This window comes from Cervus elaphus, chromosome 4, assembly GCF_910594005.1.
Source record: "Cervus elaphus chromosome 4, mCerEla1.1, whole genome shotgun sequence".
Classification (NCBI taxonomy): Eukaryota; Metazoa; Chordata; class Mammalia; order Artiodactyla; family Cervidae; genus Cervus; species Cervus elaphus.
In genome coordinates, this window is record NC_057818.1 from 54,974,732 (window position 1) to 54,995,386 (window position 20,655).

A 20,655-nucleotide genomic window follows, 5' to 3' on the forward strand; every position below is an offset into this window, starting at 1 on the left:
ATAGAGAAAGACTTGTGGTTGCCAAGGAGAGGGGAGTGGGAGAGGGAAGGACTGGGAGTTTGGGGTTAGCAGATGCAAACTATTATGTATAGAATGGATAAACAACAAGGTCCTACTGTGTAGCACGGGAACTAAATTCAATATCTTGAGATAACTCATAATGAAAAAACAATATAAAAAGAATGTTAAAAAAAAAAAAAAAGAATGTATATATGATGGAACCATTTTGCCGTATATCAGAAACAAAAATTGTGAATCAACTTGCTCTTCAGTAAAAAGAAGAAATCCTTTAAGACTGTAATGCTATTCTCCTTAAAAAAAGAAGCTGCCATTAAAATCTACTGAACGAGTTAAGACTGCGGGGCGGGGGGGGGGGGGGGGGGGGGGGGGGGGTCAGGAAGGAGGGTGGGGGATTTAGGAATGTGTTCCAGGTCAGCTCAGCTTCCTCTACTTAAAATTCTTTAGGGGTGGATTTTTGTCTTGTTTTTTTTTTTTTTCCCAAACATGAGAAATATCCAGCCTTCACAAGATGGGTTTTCTGAGCACAAGTAGCGCCCGCCCAGCCTGTCAGATGGGTCCATGCTCTGCCTCGCCACATCCGTTTGAGACACAAGGCTCCAGGATCCCAAAGTGCAGCTTTTTCCATGAAGGAAACAAAATCCAAGTGTGTCCTATGTCTGAAGCCACCCAGGCATCCATTTTTCCTAACAGGAAAATCCAGGCTCACAAATACTATCCCTTCCTTTCCTAAGTCCTTGCAGTTTCTCCGAGTGGAGTCCAGAAAAGAAGAAAGGATGTAAAAAATAATAATAAAATTTGCCATCTTTGCACAGGTGACATGGGTGGCTTCTTCTCTCATTTCCACTAGAACTTTTCACCGTATTTCCTGAGATTCAACAAGATCATAGTCCATCTAAAATTCAGGCCATTGTTCTTAACTTCAGTGATAAAAGTAGTTCTCAGCAAATACCTGGCCCCAGTTCCAAAACTGTTATTCTTTGGCCATGTCATTCTTTCCTTCTTAAAATGTTAACATAGTATCCCTGGAAAAGGCATGTTTTGTTATTATTAGTAGCAAACTGTGAGCTGGATTTGGAATAAGTTTGAAGGGGAATTGTTGAAGGAAAGATAAGAGAGAATTTTGGATTTCCTCTGTCTTTTGATGAATACTAGACTATTCATCGAGAATGCCCCCATGTTTGTCCTAGTGTTCAGCCTCTCCTCTCTATCAGCTAGCTACAGCTGTGTAAGAAATCATCTTGAAATGTAGTGGCTTAAAACAACAACCTTTTTTTAATTTTCCTTACATGTAGCTGGTCATCTGGACAGTTCTGCTAATCTGGGCCAGGCTCCACTGACCCTGGCCGGGCTCATTCATGAATCTGCCATCGTCTTCTGGCAAGTTAACCAGAGGCTGGCTGGTTTCAAATGACTTCAGTTAGGATGACTCACTTCTTCTTTACCTTTCCCTCACATCCCTCCAGCAAGCTAGCCTAGGCATGTTCTCACAGCAAAGAGAGAGAAGAGAAATACTCAGAGCCTATTAAGGCTTAATCTGTAATCTGCTGAAGAGAACAAGTTGTATGTTTCAGTTCAGGGAATGGGGAAAAAGACTCTATCTCTTGATGGGAGGAACTGCAAAAGCACATGGCAAAGGGCCTGGATACAGGAGGGATGAAGAAGAGCAGCCTCAGAGCAGAGAAGAGTTTGTTGTTGTTCAGTCACTCAGTTGTCTGACTCTTTGTGGCCCCATGTACTGCAGCACACCAGGCTTTCCAATCCTTCACTATACTTTGCTCAAACTCATGTCCATTGAGTCAGTGATGCTGTCCAATCATCTCATCTTCTGTCACCTTCTTCTCCTGCCCTCAATCTTTCCCAGCATTGTGGTCTTTTCCAAGGAGTCAGCTCTATGCATCAGGTGGCCAAAGTATTGGAAATTCAGCATCAGTCCTTCCAATGAATATTCAGGGTTGATTTCCTTGAGGATTGATTGGTTTGATCTCCTTGCTGTCCAAGGGACTCTTAAGAGTCTTCTCCAGCACCACAGTTTGAAAGCATCAGTTCTTCGGTGCTCAGCCTTCTTTATGGTCCAACTCTCACATCTCTTTGTGACCCCATGGATGGCAGCACTCCAGCCTTCCCTGTCCTTCACTATCTCCTGGAGTTTGCTCAAATTCATGTTCACTGAGTTGGTGATACCACCTCATCATCTCATCTCAGGATGCCATCTCATCCTCTGCCACCCCCCTTCTTTTGCCTTGTCTTTCCCAGCATTAAAGAAGAGCCATCCCTTCCTAGTTCTGCTTCTTTTCCCATGAGTCAGTGAAAGTCTGATTCCCGTTGTCCAGTTGCTTCATAGGCCCCTTGTTCCTGTTTTCTGATTTTAATCTTCACTTCTTTCTGTGGGTCTCTTTGATCTCTTTCAGGGCTGCTTTATCTCAAATCCCCAACCCCACCTCCACCCATTTTCACTGATGACGCCCCTCTTACTTTAGGATCAGGCTGATTCCTGCTTCCCTGCCTTTTGTTTATTTCTTCCATCTCCTGTGAGGAAGTGTTTGCTCTTCTCCAGTAGTCCACCCCTCCCACTTTCTCAGCCCACCTCCCAGGCGGTCACCCTTCTACCTCCCTATGGGTCAGTCCTCCTGTCTCTAGAAGCCTCCACCCTGGTCCAGGCGCCACCATTATCTCTTGCCTTAGACTCACAACAACCATATATATGGGGGTGGTGAGTGGCTGGGCTGAGTACCTTGGCTCAATGGTAAAGAATCCAACTGCAATGCAAGAGTCACGGCAGATGCAGGTTCAATCCCTGGGTCGGAAAGATCCCCTGGAGGACGGCATGGCAAACCACTGTAGTCTTCTTGCCTGGAGAATCCCGTGGACAGAGGAGCTTGGTGGACTACAGTCCATGGGGTCACAAAGGGTCGGACATGACTAAAGAGACTTAGCAGGCAGCACGGTGAGCAGTAGTGTCTGGGCATTAATCCTGGTTCTGCTGTGAACTAGCTGGGTGACCTAAGGGGACTGACTTTACCTCTCTGTGCCTCAGTTTCCTTCTGCTGTAGACTGAATGTTTATGTTCCCCCTTTGTCCCACAGAGCTATATCTTGAAACCTAATCTCCAGTGTGATGTTATATGGAGGTAGTGCCTTTGGGAAGTGATTAATTCATCACAGTGGGGGTTCTCATGAATAAAATCAATTCCCTTGGGAAAGAGACCCCAGAGGGTGCCCTCACTCCTTCTGCCATGTGAGCACGTAGCAGGAAGATGGCTGTTTGTGAACCAGGTAGCAGGACTTCACCAGCCACTGAATCAGCCAGCACCTTGATCTTGGATTTCTCAGCCTCCAAAACTGTAAGGAAAAAAAAAATGTCTGTTGTTTATAAGCTACCTGGCCTATGGTCTTCTGTTATATTATGCTAGATAGACTAAGACACCTCTTCTATGATACCTTGCTCACTTCTGTGACTTTCCTGGTGGTCCAGTGGTTAAAAAAACTCCTTGCTGCCACCGCAGGGGGCACAGGTTTGATCCCCGATCTGGGAAATAAGATCCTGAATGCAGCGTGACCGGAAAAAAAAAAAAAAAAAGAATGACTCACTTCTACAGATTAGTGATAAAAGTATCTGCTTATACAGGTGTTTGTTGCAAGGATCTGAAAAGCAACCTGGTCTGAAGAACTGAAGCACTCGGCACTGCTCTGGTCCTGGAAACTGACAGGGCTGAATGGCCATGACAGGATGGGGGTGGGAGACTGACTCCACCTGCTGAGCCTGTGCTCCGTACCTCACCGGTCCTCCCAGGGAGCCTAGGGCTTAGTTCCATTTTCCCCACGAGACGACTGAGGCTCAGACCGCCTCAGGGTCACAGTTGCCCAAGGTCACGGTTACGGAATGACTGACAAAGATTTGAACCGAGATCCATCTGATTCCCGAGTTTCTGTCTCTTGACTGTGAGCACCAGCTTCTCCCTGGTCTCCCTGATTCCCCGCTCACCCTTCCATCCCTGCTCCCCAGTCAGCCAACTGGAGGCAAGGAAAGGGTAAAGCTGATCAAATGCCTGCCTTCCCAAGAGTTTTCAGCGACATGACTCAGTCCATTGCACAATCCAGGATGGGACCCTATACGGGGGGAAAATAGGACTATAAAGGAGGTTATTGAAGTGAGGCGAGAGATTTGAATTTGTGGATTAAACAATCATACTGTTGTATCAGTGTTACATTTCCTGATGTTGATGACTGTCCTGGGGCTTTTGAAGAGAATGTCTTTGTTCTGTAGCTCCATGCTGAAGTATTTATAGGGACCAAGGGACAGGATGTCTGCCACTGACTCTCAAATATTCAGAAAAAGAGATAAAACACATGTGGCAAAATATTATTGATAGGAAAGAGGACATCTCTTCACTCTTCTTGCTTGTCTTCTGTTGTTTGATCTTATATCGGGTGAAAAACAAATCAGCAAAACAAACCATTCATCCCGCTCCCAGTAGATACCCAAGAAAAAGGAAAATCTTTGTCCACACAAACCCTTATACACCAGGGTTCAAAGTAGAATTATTCATAGCAGCCGATAAGCAGAAACAACCTAAATATCTGTTCACTGATGAACGGATAAACCAAAGGTGAAGTGAAGGTTGCTCAATCGTGTTGAACTCTTTGTGACCCCACGGACTATACAGTCCATGGAATTCTCCAGGCCAGAATACTGGAGTGAATAGCCTTTCCCTTCTACAGGGGATCCTCCCAATCCGGGATCAAACCCAGGTCCTCCCACATTGCAGGCAGATTCTTTACCAGCTGAGCCACAGGGAAGCCCAAGAATACTGGAGTGGGTAGCCTATCCCTTATCCAGCAGATCATTCTGACCCAGAAATCAAACCAGGGTCTCCTGCATTGCAGGTGGATTCTTTACCAGCTGAGCTAACAGGGAAGCCCTAAACCAAAGGTGGTATATCCCAATAGTAGAATTTTTTAAATTGAAATACAGTTGATTTACGATGTTGTGTTAATTTCAGGTATATAGCAGTGATTTAGTTATATATGTGTATATATATGGGCTTCCCAAGTGGTGCTAGTGGTAAAGAACCTGCCTGCCAATGCAGGAGACATAAGAGACACAGATTCGACCCCTGGGTCAGGAAGATCCCCTGGAGGAGGGCATGGCAACCCACTCTAGTACTCTTGCAGGAAGAATCACATGGACAGAGGAGCCTGTCGAGCTACAGTCCATAGGGTTGCAAAGAGTCAGACATGACTGAAGCGACTTAGCACGCATGCACATATATGTATATATATGTATTCTTTACATTATAGTTTATTATATGATATTTAATATAGTTCCCTGGGCCACACAGTAGGCCTTTGTTGTTTATCTATTTTATATATAGTAATTTGTATCTGCTAATCCCAAACTCCTAATTTATCCCTCCCTGTCTTTTCCCTTTGGGGAACGCTGAGTTTGTTTTCTATATCTGTGAATCTGTTTTGTAAATAAGGTCCTTTGTATCATATGCTTTACACTCCACATGTAAGTGATGTGTCTCTGTCTGACTTACTCCACTTAGTATAATAATCTCTAGGTCTATCTGTGTTGCTGCAAATGTCATTATTTAATTCTCTTTATAGCTAAGTACTATTCCACTGTGGGGTTCCCAAGTGGCTCAGTAGTAAAGATTCTGCCTGCTGATGCAGGAGATGCAGGAGACATGGGTTCAATCCCTGGGTCAGGAAGATCCCCTGGAGGAGGAAATGGCAACCCACTCCAGTATTCTTGCCTGGGAAATTCCATGGACAAAGAAGCCTGGCTGGTTATAGTCCATGAGTTGCAAAAAGTCAGACACAGCTGAGCCACTGAGCATGCACACACTACTTCACTGTATATATGTACCATATCTTCTTTATCCATTCATCTCTGGATGGACACTTAGGTTGCTTCCATGTCTTGGTTATTGTCGATAGTGATACTATGAACATGGGGGTACATGTATCTTTTCAAATTAGAGTTTTATCCGGATATAGGCCCAGGAGTGGGATTGCTGGATCATAAGGTAACTCTAACTTTTGTTTTAGTTTTTTTTTTTTTTAGTTTTTTGAAGAACCTCCATACTGTTCTCCATAGTGGCTGCACCAATTTATATTCCCACCCACAGTGTGTATGTGAGGGGGTACCTTTTTCTCCATACCCTCTCTAGCATTTATTATTCATAGACTTTTAATGATGGCCATTCTAACTGGTGTGAGGTGATACCTCAATGTAGGTTTGATTTCCATTTCTCTGATAATTTTTAACGATGTTGAGCATCTTTTCATATGCTTGTTGGCCATCTGTATCTTCTTTGGAGAAATGCCATGTAGGTCTTCTGTCAATTTTTTGATAGGTTTGTTTTTTTATTTTCAAGTTGTATGAGCTGTTCATATATTTTGGAAATTAAGCCCTTGTCAGTTGAATCATTTAAGAATATATTCTCCCAATCCATGCTGTTGTTGTTTAGTTGCTAAGTCATGTCCAGCTCTTTTTCGACCCCATGGACTGTAATAGCTCACCAGGCGCCTCTGTCCATAGGATTTTCCAGGCAAGAATACTGAAGTAGGTTGCAATTTCCTTCTCCACCCAATCCACTGGTTGTCTTTTTATTTTGTTTATGGTTTCCTTTGTTGTGCAAAAGCTTGTAAGTTTGATTAGGTCCCATTCGTTTATTTTTGCTTTTATTTCTATTACCTTGGGAGACCCTACAGTGAAATATTATTCAGCCATAGAAAGGAATGAAATTCTGATTCAAGCTACAGCATAGGTGAACTTTGAAAACATTATGCTGGGAATTCCCTGGTGGTCCAGTGGTTAGAACTCTGCACTCTGACTGCCAGGGTTCTGGGTTCAATCCCTGGTCAGGGAACTAAGTTCCCATAAGCCATGAGGTGGGGCTAAAAAATAAAAAGGAAACATTATGCAAAGTGAAAGAAGCCAGACACAGAGGCCATATATGGTAGGATTTCATTTATATGAGAGGTGCAGAATGGACAAATTGGTAGAGACAGAAAACGGATTAGTGGTTGCCTAGGGTTGGTGGGGAGGGCGGGGGATAGGAAGGGACTGCTAATGAATGATACAGGGTTTCTTGTTGGAATGATGGAAATGTTCTGGAACTATATAGTGACGATGGTAGCACAACCCTGTGAATGAATATACAATAAGCCATGGAGCGGATTCCCTGGTGGTCCAGTGGTTAAGAATCTGCCTTGCAAAGCAGGAGACATCGGTTCCATCCCTTGTCGGGGAAGACCCCACATGCCTCGGGGCAGCAAAGCCCTTGTGCCACAAATATTGAGCCTGCACTCTGGAGCCCATGTACCTCGAATGCTGAAGCCCAGTGCCCTAAAGCCCGAGCTCCGAAAGTAAAGAAGCTGCTGCAATGATAAGCCTGAGCACTGCAACTAGAGAATAACCCCTGCTTACTGCAAGAGAAAATAATTTTTTAAAGTTCTTATAAGAAAATAAATAAACCTTGGAATGAATCACTTTAAACAAGTGAGTTTTATGGTATGTGAATTGCATAGCAATTACAAGTAATAATGACAATGACAACAAACCTATCAATGACTGTGTATGACCTTTGAGATCAAACTCGAAACCCCTGATGTAAGGTCACCCAGTCCCTCAGCCTCACGCAGCTGAGGTCTCAAGACGCCAGCAGCCTGACCAGCTTTCTTTCCCTGTCTCTGCCACCTCTGGGCTTTTGCACCTGTTGCTCCCCTCCACCCTTGTCTAACTCCATTTATCTTGCAAGTCTTAGCTTACAATGGGCTACCTTCAGGAAGGTGTCCTTTAATCCCCAGAGTGCAGGTCACCAGGTTCCCAAAGTAGCATTAGGGATGATTTCCAGGTGACTTATTTTGATGCATGTTGGGAAAAAAGTAACTGGACTTCGTGAATTTTGTAGCTTGGTGTGAGCCGAAGGTAGCCCCAGGGAAAACCATCAAAGGAAGGAAAAAAAACTTGGTTGAAAGGACAAATTTTTAGCAATTTATTTTACTGAAGTAGAGTTGGTTTAGCAATACTAATTTCTACTGTACAGCAAAGTGATTCAGTGATACATACATAGACATTCTTTTTGTAAGAGTTTTTAAAAACAATTTTATTTCTTTATTTTTGTCTGTGCTGGGTCGTGGTTGCTGCCAGGGCTTTTCTCTGGTTTTGGAGAGCAGGGGCTACTCTCCAGTTGCAGTGCGCAGGTTCCAGGGCTCAAGGGCTTTAGTAGTTGTGGTTCCCTGCCTCTAGAACACAGGTTCAACAGTCGTGGCACACGGACCCTGCTGCCCCGAGTTATGCGGGATCCTCCCAGATCAGGGATGAAACCCGTGTCTTCTGCATTAGCAGGTGGACTTTTTGCACCCCCAGGGAAGCTCCTAGGCATTCTTTTTCATGTTCTTCTTCACTTTTCTTTCCATTGCTTTGTCATAGGATATTGCATACACTTCCCCGCACTACACAGGAGAACCTCGTTTATAAGAGAACAGATCTTTAAGATACAAACAACAGAGGCAGTACTCTGCAAAAACTGTGAAATAGCCCCTCAGGAATAATCAAAGTGGGGAACCCCCAGGGGGCTGGGTTCACGCCACCTGGCCTCCCATAGCAGGCATCAGACTAACACCTGGGAAATGGTTTGTTTCACACCTGTCTCCCCCGCTGCAGTGTGAGTCCCGCGAAGGCAGGGTGGGGCCTGACTCCTTCCCACCGTATCCCAGCATTACTGGTGCAGGGCGGGGCTTGGAGTAGGTGCTCAGAGAGGGTTGCGTCGAATGAACTCAGGCCAGGTAATTCCGGAGTGTGGACTTTCACTCAAGGGCACTGAGGAGCCCTGGGAGGGTTTCCATCAGGGGAGTGTCAAGGTTGATCTATGCTTTAGGAATTCCAGGCTCCTGGGACTTCCCTGGTGATCCAGTGGCTAAGACTCCCAGTTCCCAATGCCGGGACTTGGGTTTGATCCCTGGTTAGGGAACTAGATCCCAAGTGTTCCAGCTGAGACCTGGTGCAGCCAGATAAATAAATATTAAAAAAAAAAAAAAAAGAAAGAAATTCTATCGGACACAACTCAGCAACTTTCACTTTCAGTTTAGTTCTTTGTTTGCTTACGTGAGATTAGTGTAAAAAATTTTTTTTAAAACATCTCCTTTTGCCTTTAGCAATTTTTATATTTGTAAAGTTTAACCCTTAGTTGGTTCTTAACAATCCAGTCTTTGTTTGACCTTAGGTCTCATGAGCTGAGTGCCTACCCTCTCCAGGAAGGAAACTGCACCAATATTTGTTCCTGTTAAATAGCAACTTAGCTTGTTTTGCATTGATGTCAATAAATATCAACATCACTCAAGTAAAAAAAAAAAAAAGAAAGAAAGAAATTCTAGGCTCCCTTTCTACTCTAGACCCACACTCCTCCCCATCCAACCTCTTCTATCAGACCCCTTTTTATCCTTCTCCTCCAGGAAGCCTTCCTGAACTGCAGGCTGTGTGGAATGCCTGCTCTGGGCTTCCGCCATCCCAGTCCTGTCTACCCTGGGGGTGGGTCTGTATCCTCCAGAGACCTGTGAGATCTCCACGGGGTCTACCCTAGGCTCTCAGAAACCTCCTCAGAGCAGGGACCTTGACTGGGCCTCACTCCACTACCATCTCCCCAGATCTCCCTCCAGTCTTTCTCTCCACCAGTCCCTCCCTAACTGTTTTTGGACATTGCCATGTGTATTTTTTAATGTAATTTTTACTTTATATTGGGGTGTAGCTGATTTACACTGTTGTGTTCATTTCAAGGTGTATAGCAAAGTGGTTCAGTTATACATATACATATATCCCTCCATTTTCAGATTCTTTAGGTTGGGTTTCCCAGATGGTGCAAGTGGTAAACAAGCTGCCTGCCCATCAGGAGACATAAGAGATGGGGGTCCAGATCCCTGGGTCGGGAAGATGCCCTGGAGAAGGAAATGGTAACCCACTCCAGTATTCTTGCCTGGGAAATCCAATGGACAGAGGAGCCTGGTGGGCTACAGTCCATGGGGTTGCAAAGAGTTGAACACGACTGAAGCCACCGAGCATGTATATAAGTTATTACAGAATATTTTTATGCTTTTAAAAGTTATTTATCTTTGGCTGTGCTCAGTCTTCATTGCTGCAAGAGTTCTTCTCTAGTTGAGGAGAGCAGAGGTTACTCTCTAGTTGTGCACAGGTTTCTCCCTAGGGCAGCTTCTCTTGTTGCTGAGTGTGGGCTCTAGGCTCGAGAGCACAGGCTCTATAGTTGTGGCCCAGGGGCTTAGCTGCTCCGGGGCATGCAGGATCTTCCTGGATCAGGGATTGAACCCATGTCTCCTGCATTGGCAGGTAGATTTCTTACCACTGAGCCACCAGGGAACCCCTCACGTGTATTATTTTTTAAATCACGTCTGCTTAACACCTCTGCTTTCTTATCATCTAAAAAAATTTTTAAATTTGTATATTATGAAATTGATTGTTGTCACCATTTAAAATGTATAATTCAGTGGCAATAAGTACATTCACAATGTTCTACCATTACCATTATCTTTTTTTTGGCTCTGCTGGGTCTTAAGTTGAGACATGTGGGATCTAGTTCCTGGATCAAACCCAGATCCCCTGCATTGGAAGTGTGGAGTCTTAACCACTGGACTACCAGGGAAGTCCTCCCTCACCCCAAAAGGAAACCCTGTGCCCATGTAGCCATCACCCACCATTCCCCCGTCCCCACATCCCCTGACCACTGCTCATCTGTTTTCTGTCTCTATAGATTTGCCTCTTCTGGACAGTTCATAAAAATGGACTCATCCAATATGTGATCTTTCAGATCTAGCTTCTTCCACTTAGCATTGTTTTCAAGGTTCCATTTTGTAGCATGGACCTGTTCTCTTTTACGGGGCTGAGTAATTTCCCATTGGGTATACCACATTTTGTTGATTCCTTCATCCGTTGATGGACATTTGGGTTGTTTTCACCTCTGTGAAAACAGCAGTGACTACAGCTGCCGGGAACGTTCATGTACAAATTATGGTTTGAACACCTGTTTTCAACTATTCTGGGTATACACATAGGCGTGACCCTATAGTAATTCCAGGTGCAGGTGATGGAGGAAAGACCAAACTGTTGTCCATACTAGCGGCCCCATTTTACTCACCAGCACTGTATGAGGATTCTCATTCCCCCACATCCTTCCTATCATTTGATATCGTCCGTTTTTTGGATTATAGCCCTTCTAATGACGTTGAAGGGGCACCTCATTGTGGTTTTGACTTGCATTTCCCCAATGACTAATAGCTTCCCAGATGACGCAGTGGTAAAGAACCCGCCTGCCAATGCAGGAGATGCAGGAGATCCCTAAGTTGGGAAGATCCCCTGGAGTAGGAAATGGCAACCCACTCCAGTATTCTTGCCTAGAAAATTCCATGGACAGAGCAGGCAACAGCTGATGGGACCACAAAGAGTCGGATACGACTGAGCACACACACAATGACTAATAACTTTGAGTATCTTTTCATGTGCTTCTTGGTCATTATCTTTTGCAAACTGACCTTAGCTCCTACCACCTCTCTAAAGCCAGTTCCCCTGTATTCACAAATCCACTGGCTTATCTCTCTCTCTCTCTCTCTCTGTTAAAGGGCCCCACCTTTCCCCCCACCCTTTATTTCTTTATTTTTCTGGCTGCACCACCCGTGGCATATGTGATCTTAGTTCCCCAACCAGGGAATCTGAACCTGTGCCTCCTGCATTGAGAGTGTAGAGTTTTAACCACTGGACTGCCAGGGAAGTCCCTTGGTTTTAACTTTTTAAAAAAATGTTTATGGTTTATTACATGATATTGAATATAACTAGGCTTCCCTTGTGGCTCAGCTGGTAAAGAATCCGCCTGCAATGAAGAAGACCTGGGTTCGATTCCTGGATTGGGAAGATCTCCTGGAGAAGGGAAAGACTACCCACTCCAGTATTCTGGCCTGGAGAATTCCAAGAATTGTATAGTCCATGGGGTCACAAAGAGTTGGACACGACTGAACAACTTTCACTTCACTTCACTGAATATAATTTCCTGTGCTATACAGTGGGAACTTGTTGCTTAGCCACAGGCTTAATTCCCATTTTTTCTGTCTCTTAGTAACTTTGCATACCTTCTCTCTCCTGCCATGATCTACCCATTCCTGGTCTTCCTCTTCTTTTTCTAGAGAGAGATGTGTGACCTCGGGCCAGTTATGTAACTTCTGTGCTTCGGTTTCTTCATCTGTGAAGTGAGACCGATAACCATTTTGACCTCAGGGTTGTTGTAACAATTCAGTGAGTTAGAAGTGGTGCCTGGCCCACTGTAATCATTAGGGAAGTATTCAATGGTGAGAGGAGTAGGAAGGCTGAGGGCAAAATGTTTCCTCGTGAAAGGTACTTGAAAAAAAAAGATTGAGGAAGGAAAAATTTAAATTAAAAATCTTGCCCTGATATATAATTTTAGGGGAAAAAACATCAGAAATTATTTTATTTAAAAAAAATTCACAAGAATATTACTCAACCATAAAAAAGAATGAAATAACGCTATTTACAGTGACATGGACCTAGAGAGGATCATACTAAGTGAAGCGAGCCAAAGACAATGTCATATGATATGGCTTTTATGTGGAATCAAAAAGAAAACAAACAAAACCCAAAACAAATGAACTTACTGACAAAATAGAAAGAGACAAAGAAAACAAACTTGTGATTACCAAAGGGAAAGGGGAGGTAGGGATAAACTAGGAGTTTGGGATTAACATATACACGCCACAATACATGAAGTAGATAACCAACAGGGACCTACTGTATTGTACAGGGAACTATACTCAGTATTTTATAACAACCTTTAAGGGATCAGAATCTGAAAACGAAGAAAAATATATATCAAGTCACTTTGCTGTACTCATGAAACTTACACGAGTTGTAAATCAGCTATACTTCAATAATAATAAAAAAAATCACAAAACTCCTTTACAACAGAAAGCGTAGAAATAGTTAACCGTCCTTAAGAATCTGCATTAAGCTTTTTATGGCTTTTAAAACAATGCATCAAAAGACAAAGCAGTTTTTAGGGGCAAGTGTAAAATAGTCGTTTAAAGTATGAACTTTGGAGCAGAGCTGCCAGGGTCCAAATAGCTGTGACGCCAAACGTGGGCAGTTGTATAACCTCTCTGTGACTCAGTTTCCACATTCGTAAAACTGGTTGCTGTTAGAAGCTGGGAGGATCTTTGGAGCATTCACTGAGTTTATCTGTGTACCTGGGCCGGCAACGCCAGCTCGGATAGGCGCGTTCCTTAGAACTACGCTTAAGTCCGGCAAGTTTTCACTACGGGCCTGGGTGACTTTCCCAGCCATGTAAACAATGTTTCACAAATCCTTTAGCGAACTTATACAGAGGAAGTCCTTACAAGTAAGATCCATAACAGGTCAAAACTCAGCTGCAGGAAATCGTTCTCATCCTCGCCTCCAGATCTCTGGGAACGGAGAGTAATAACAAACGTCAAAATCCGGACAACTCTCCCTTCAGCCGGTCAGTTCCGTCAGCCTCGCGTCGTTTACCGGAGGAGGCTGGCTTTCCTTCTTAAAGGGGCCTCTCCTAGTTTTGACTTCTCTTTCTCAAGAGGGCCTTCCCCACATCCTCCACTTAGCATCTCTCAGGAAGCGGCCCCACCCTCCCAGTCGGGATGTTAAATCCTGCAGTGATTACTAATAAATAAAGCCACCCTTCATTGGATCCGGGTATCTCTTGGTCATTGAGTAGGTGAAGCAGCTCTTTCCTAACGCGTTCCCACTCCCCAATACCATTGTGGGATGCAGGGAGCGCAGATTGGGGGTCCATGGCCTCTATAGTCAAGTCAAGAGTTTTCCTAGGGGCAGTTGCTTCGAGATATGAGATACGTGGGGAGAGTTCTCAGAATTTAATATTTTTGTTTACCCCGTATGTCTTTGAATAGGTGCTACAAGTTGCTAACTTTATAAAGGTCCGAAGTGATCTGCCTTACATGCACCTCGCTCTCTCTCTCCACAGACATCTGCAGTTAGTAGCTTGTTTCTGCTTTCGAAGATACTCTGTGTTTAACAAGCAGAAGCTTATATTTTCTCACCCACCTTAGATTATTATACACTCTGCTTCCTTTATTGTCTTTTCCCCTTAGCTGAATTCATAGCTCATTTCGTGTCAGTTCATGTATTACTTCCTCATTTTATGTTTACTTTATGTTCCACTATGGGCCACTCCGTGCGTGCTAAGTCGCTTCGGTAGTGTCCGACTCTTTGCAACCCCATGGACTGTAGCCCACCAGGCTCCTCTGTCCATGGGATTCTCCAGCCGAGAATACTTGAGTGGGTTGCCATTTCCTTCTCCAGGGGATCTTCCCCACCTAGGGATCGAACCCTAGACTCTTAGGTGTCTGGCATTGGGGGGCGGGTTCTTCACCACTAGCGCCACCTGGGAAGCCCACTATGGGCCAGATGACAGCTTATTTGAGTCCCCTATCCATGGGCAGCTAGATTGTTTCCGGGTTTGTTTTTCTTTATGCGTTTTTATGGAAACAAAAACAATGGTCCCTACGCCCTTGGTTAGCATTTATCAAGGAGCCAGCGGAAGGCTCAAACCTGCCGGCCCCCGCTGCCCGCACCCGCCCAGGGTACTCTCGTCTCCAGGGTCCCGATGCTTCAGCTGCGCGTCCGGCGCGGGTTCTGCCTTGCTGAAGCTGTCAGGCTCCCGCAAGGGCCCTCTGGAGCCCCGCCCCGCAGCCGGCAGTCGGGCCGATTCAAATCCAGCCAATAGCAGAGTGTAAACAAACCCCGACCCCGCCCCATGGTGAATAACTCCCCCGGCCGGCGCGAAACCTATTTAACTTGGAGGAGAATGGGGGCGGGACGAAGACGTGACCCCGCCCCCAACGCGGGCCAATGGGCGGCTGGGCCCCGCCCCTCGCACTTGCAGCTCTGAGGACCCGAGGTCGGGCTGGGCTTGTATCTGCCTGATTTGCGGCCGCTCGCTGTCTTGGCACTGCCGGCGAGCCAGCGTCTCTGGGAGCTAGGGCAGCGCTTTCCTGCTGTACGCGGCACGTTTAAAGGGCGCGGTCAGAGGGCGAAGGTCGCTCCGGAGTCAGTGCCCTCCGAGCCCTAGTCTTCCCCACTTGGCGGCTAGAATTCGGATCCCTGACGTTGGATTGACCGAGACGTGAAGGGTCCGCAGGGGTGTTCGGGGCAAGGTTTTTTGTTTTGTTCCTTCTTGTTATGGAATCATTTATACGCCTCCAGAAAGTGCACAAATCCTAAGCGTGCTGTAAAGCTGAGAACGAAAAACACCCGTGGAAACATCCTCCCAAATCAAAAAGCAACTTGAGTTGACCAAGTTTTAAACTTCGCTGCTGCGGGTGCGAGGGAGGAGCCGCGATGGGCGTTGTTTTGATTTCCAGAGGCACAAACCGCTTGTTTAAAAAAAAGAGAAAAAGGAAAACCACGCCTCTCTGTAGAGAGATGGTAATCAGGCCAGACTCTGGTCAGGCTCCCGCTGAGTAGGAGCTGGGCTGTGGGACGGGTAGGAGAAGGTGTAGGCAGTTAGAGATAAAGGGGATTAGGGTCTGGTTGAGAGTGGGGTGGAGGACTAGAAATGTGAGGGGGTGGGACAGAAAGTGCGGTGGGGGAGGGAAGCCTTCTGGGCTGGAGTGTTGGGAGAGCCTGGGGGACTTGGAACCGGTGGACTAAAAGTGTAACTAGGCATCCTGGCCACTTGGAGAGGGCAAATTAGTTCTCCAGTGTCCTGCACTTTTCCATGGCAAATGAGTGTGTGTGGGGGGGTGGGGGTGGGGGAGGCGGTTTCCAGCTATTCTCTTCTGCTGCACAATTATAATTAAAACAGCTCTTAAATGAGATGAGGGGCCCGGAAACCCAAGCTCACGTTGGCTACAGGGATGTAGCATATTTGCTTACTGAGAAAAGTTGGGTGCATCTTCTCCAGTCCTAATTTCTTACCTCTGAATGCTGTTTTGTCTCTGCCTCATAAGAGCTTCTACATGTCTTATATCCATTTCATCCTCCGGGTGGTCTTCATAAAGTCTGGACTCTGGGAACAGACAGAGCTGGGTTTGAATCCCCAGCTGTGTGACCTTGATCTGGTTTCTTACCCTCTCTGGTTTCTCATTCACATACAAAAAATGAGAATTGAGGTTTAATTATCTGGCTCAGGGGCTTGTTATTACAGTAGTGTTAACCATGTGTTTGGGAGAGATACACAGATGTATGTAATGCATCAAAAAAACGAGACGGATTTGATGAGCGGATAGAGGCACAGGTGTGTGACACAGCAAGAAGAGGAACGTGCTGATGGTCGAATGTGCTCGTGGTGGGGATTTTGGTGTTCGCTGTTCTATTTCTTCCACTTTTCCATGTTTGAAAATGTTCATAAGAAAATGTTGGGGGAGGTGAATTCTAGTGTTTGATTCTACAGTCCCACTGTACAGATGAGAACATGGAGGAGCTGCAGAACTGGCTTGCCCCAGGTTCATCTGGTGACCCAGAGACAAACAGAACACCCGGGTGCATTGAATAAGTCCTTCCCCTGGCTGGGGATCCCTGGGCCAAGTTGCTGAACCTTTCTGAGTCTCACTGCCAACTCCATTCTGAATCTTGAACTCCCAACTTGCAGCTCACCCGCAAAGTGAAGGTGTGTGTCACTCCCCTGCAAAAGATAGCAGGTCTGTTTCCATTTGGGCCCCTGTTGACCCGTCCTCTGGCCTTGGACATTTGACCTCCCAGGGCTTTGCCAGCCATGGCTAGACTGGGGGCTTCTTTCATACCCATGCCTATTCCTGGCCACCTGGTCCTACGAGAATGCCTGTGGAAGGGTGGGCATTATCTCATGGTTTCGTAGATCTTTCTGAAGCGCTTACTAAGTGACAGGTACTGTACTGGGGTGTGTGTGTTGGGGGGTGGGGGGTACCACAGTGCACCAAAGAAGCCTGGAACCTGCCACAGAGGGCAGGGGAAACTGAGGCTAAGCGACTTATTTGCTCATCATCAGACTGCGTACTGGGGCAGGAACCAGGGTGCTCTTGGTCACAACTATATTCCTGGCAGACTAGATACTCATAAACAATACTTCTGTATGAATGAATAGACTTAGATAGTCACCCCCGCAATGCCTCCTGTCTGCTAACTCTGAACCCCAGTCAATTCCCAAGTCCCCCAGGATTGGCATCTCTGGGACATCAGCGCCGCCCAGCTCAGATCAGGTCCCGCTTGCTGGCTGTGACCCTGGGCAAAACACTCCCCCTCTCTGAGCCAAGTTAGTTTTCTACACTCTAAGGGGGGAGGCCTGGTGTGCTGCACTTCATGGGGTCACTAAGAGTCAGACACAGCTTCCAGACTGAACAGCAAGGTGGGAATCACTAAAGACCTCCAGATGGGGGTCCCTGGAGGTCTCTTTTCTGGTGAAGACTGGAAAAATAGCACATACATGAATACTCAAGGTGTAGCCCCTGAGGCTCAATCTTGGCAGATGAAAGGCAAACTGCACAAAAATAATGTCCATGTATACTGCTGTTCCTGGAAGGATCACATACCTCCACGGACTGTGGATGACCACTGTATAACTTATAGATTGACTACTGTCTTATGTTTGGGGCAATACATGTGCTCACATCTGGAAAGGATGAAATTTCCTTTTTGCTATAATAATAACAGCACTTATCTGCACTTCCTGTCAGGTGCTGCTCTTCATGAGAACATTCTCTCCTAATGACCCTATGAAATGAGGCCGGTTATTGATTGTCCCCTTAGAAACGGAGATACGGAGAGGTGAAGTAGTTTGCCCAAGGTCACACAGCAAAGGAAGTGGGAGGATGTGAACCAAGGGCTCACTGGTTGGAGTCAGGACCCTGCACCTCCGTGGTCTCTTCAATAATATGCATAGTGCCACCAAGATCCTAGGATCAATTCTAAAGCTTAAAACACAAAGCTTAAAACAATCACTCGTTTATTCAGCGCACATTATTACTGAGTCGCTTCGGTATGCACGTGGCTTTTCCAGGGCACCGGGGAAGCGGAAGGTAACAAACCAGAGTGTAGGTGCTGTTGGCCTGTGCGTCCGGGGAGGGTAGCTCCGAGCTGTCTGGGTGCTCAATGGGGCCCGGGCACAGCGCCGGGCACACTGCAGGCGCTCTGCAAGCGTTCCCTGAATGAACGCTCGAATCGAAGTGTCACGCCCGCAAGGCGTACACGGCCCGGCGAGGCGGAAACAGACCCAACACCACCGAGGCGTCCCGGGGCTTCTGGGAATCCCATCTGCGCGGCCCGAGAGGCCTTGAGGAGGCGGTGAGACAGGTCGGACCCGCGTCCCCGGCGCCCTCCCCGGGGCCGTAGCAGCTCAAAAGGCCGACTGAGGTGAGTGAGCAAGCCGCGTTCGGGGTCCCGGCGAGGAGCCCCAGAACACCCTCCGACCCCGCGCCTTCCACCCTTTTAACTCCGACTCCCGGCTCCTTCGCGATTCCACCTACGGGGCCTCCCATCTCCTCCATCCTCGACTCCCGCTACCTTTTCGAACCATCGGCGTTGCCCCTGCTCACGTCCTCCCGCCCGGCGACCGTCCCCCGAGTCGGGGCGCGCCCAGGGCGCACGGCGCCCCCTCCCCAGCCGGCCCAGCCGAGCCCGAGGTCCGGGAGCGCCAATCCCGCTGTTAGCCTTTCTCTCTAACCCGGAGCATAGCTCGATGCTGTCGGTCGACTCCACCAGAGCCTGGGAAAGCGCGCCCCTGAACCCCCGGGACTCCGGCTGGGGAGGGGGCGGCGCCGGCTCGGAGGTCACCCTCCCGGGGCGTCCGCAGCCTCCCATTCGCTCGCGGGCCCGCCGCTCCGCGCCCAGAGCTCGAGCTGGTTCGCCGAGTCGCAGGGCGGGGCCTCCCCCAAGCCCGTCCCTCGGTGAGGGCGGAGGGAGGAGGAGGAAAGGGGGGGCGGAACACAAAACCTGCAAGGTTTTTTTTTTTCCTTTTGCATTTAATTAAAAAAAAATTTTTTTTTTTTTTTTTGCAAACCCGAGGGGTCCCGCCCGGAGCGGGCGCGGGTCCGGGGCGCCCGGGCCGCGGCGCGGGGCGGCGGCAGGGGCCTGGCGGAGGCCGCCGGGCGGCCGCCATGCGATCAGGCAGTGCGCTGACCGGCCCGGCCGGTCGGCCCCTTCTGGGTCCTCCCTTTGCAGCCCGTGCGGGGCCGTCTCGGAGACCCCGCGCCGACGGCTGCTCAAACATCAGGGTGAGTTTCTCACAATGTAGCAATTTCTCTTTAAATCTCTTAACTCTCTCTACCTGCGAGTCGGGGCTGTGACAGGGCGCAAAAGCGAGGGGGGAGTGGGGGTTGGCGGCGAGGGTGTGTGTGGGGGGAGCCGGAGCCGGGGCCGAACCCACCCCCCCGACACTCACACACTCAGCCCCCCAACCGGGGCGCAGCGCCCGCTGCCTCTTTTTCTGCTCCGCGCCCACCACCCCCGACAGCTTCCCCCCACCCCCCGCGTCTCTCCCACCATCACCGCCGCCCTGATCCTGCGGGGACCCCCCCACCCAACCACCCCGGGCTCCCCTGCCCAAACCCGGCGCCCGGTGCCTCCCCGGCCCTCCCGCCGGCTGCCGGAGATACAATGGAGCGGCGGAAAAACGAGACCTAACGTTCCACGGGGGGAGGGGCGGGGAGACCCCCTCCCCCGACCCGGGGGCCCCCTCCCCTCGCTCCGCTCCCCGCCTTTCGGAGAAGAAGAGAGCCATGGGGGAGCGGATGGTGGTTTCCCGGCCGGAGCCGGCGAGCCTTCATCTCCCCCCTCTTCGCCCCGTGCCCTGCGCCCCCTCCTCAAATCACTCCCGGGGGTGCCGGGGAGAAACGGGGTTCTGGCAAGCTGGTGGGGGGGATGGATGCGGAAGGAGGCCACTGGGTCTCCCCCTCCCCACCGCCCCTAAACAATGAAAGGAGTTGACTTGGTCCCCCACCCCCCAGCAGTGAAAGGAGTTGACCCCCTCCCCCGCTAGCTGGCGGGTCCCGGAGGGGGCCGTTACGGGGAGGGCGGTGGGGGGGGGCGGAGGGAAGTGAGCCTTACCCCTGTCACCTCCCGAGATTTGGGGCGGCCCCCCATCTCCACCCCCTCGGCCGGGGAATGGGAGGCACCAGGCCCAGCCCGGGCACCGCGCTCGGGTGGTGACCTTTAGACAAAGGCAATCTTTTCCCCGGGGTGAGCCGGCCGAGCCGGGCCCGAGGCCGCCCCGGGCCCCTGCGGAGGGCGGCCAGGCCGCGGGCACCCGGAGGGAGGGATGGAGGAGGCGGGAGGAGGGCCGGAGCCATCTGGTTTTCCCATCCCTGGTTGCCCCTCGGCGGCTTCTCCGGCTCCTGTCACGGGCGGCCCGCGGGGAGACAAGGGACCGGGGAGCTGCCCAGGCCTTGGTCCGCGGCCAGCGGCGAGCGGGGCGAAGAGCCGCGGGCGGGCTGGGGAGGCAGCGGTGATTGGAGCCTCGGCGGCTCCTTCCTCTCCGCACCCCTTTGTTTTGCTTTGTGGTTCTGAGCAGCTGAACTTCCCGGGAGGTGGGGTCAGAGGCCGCTGTGTCAGCGCTCCCCGGGAGGCCGGGGTGACAGGTCCCAGCGC

General features: G+C 48.8%; 2 protein-coding genes across 7 annotated transcripts in view; one reads left to right on the plus strand and one right to left on the minus strand.

The window, feature by feature from the left end:
• Positions 1–18,969, minus strand: part of ZNF541 (zinc finger protein 541) — a 53,061-nt gene extending 34,092 nt beyond the window's left edge. Inside the window, exons 1-2 of the mRNA XM_043899637.1 lie at positions 18,574–18,969; positions 16,015–16,105 (exon numbers count right to left, since the gene is read on the minus strand). The gene's annotated coding sequence lies outside the window, so the exon portion shown is untranslated. The remainder of the gene's footprint in view (positions 1–16,014; positions 16,106–18,573) is intronic.
• Positions 18,293–20,655, plus strand: part of BICRA (BRD4 interacting chromatin remodeling complex associated protein) — a 74,239-nt gene continuing 71,876 nt past the window's right edge. For 4 of the 6 annotated variants that reach the window (XM_043899632.1, XM_043899631.1, XM_043899630.1 and 1 more), the window contains exon 1: positions 19,075–19,283. The gene's annotated coding sequence lies outside the window, so the exon portion shown is untranslated. Of the gene's footprint in view, positions 18,424–19,074; positions 19,284–20,655 lie in introns of those variants that run through there. The other 2 variants (XM_043899635.1, XM_043899633.1) reach the window with 2 other exon arrangements.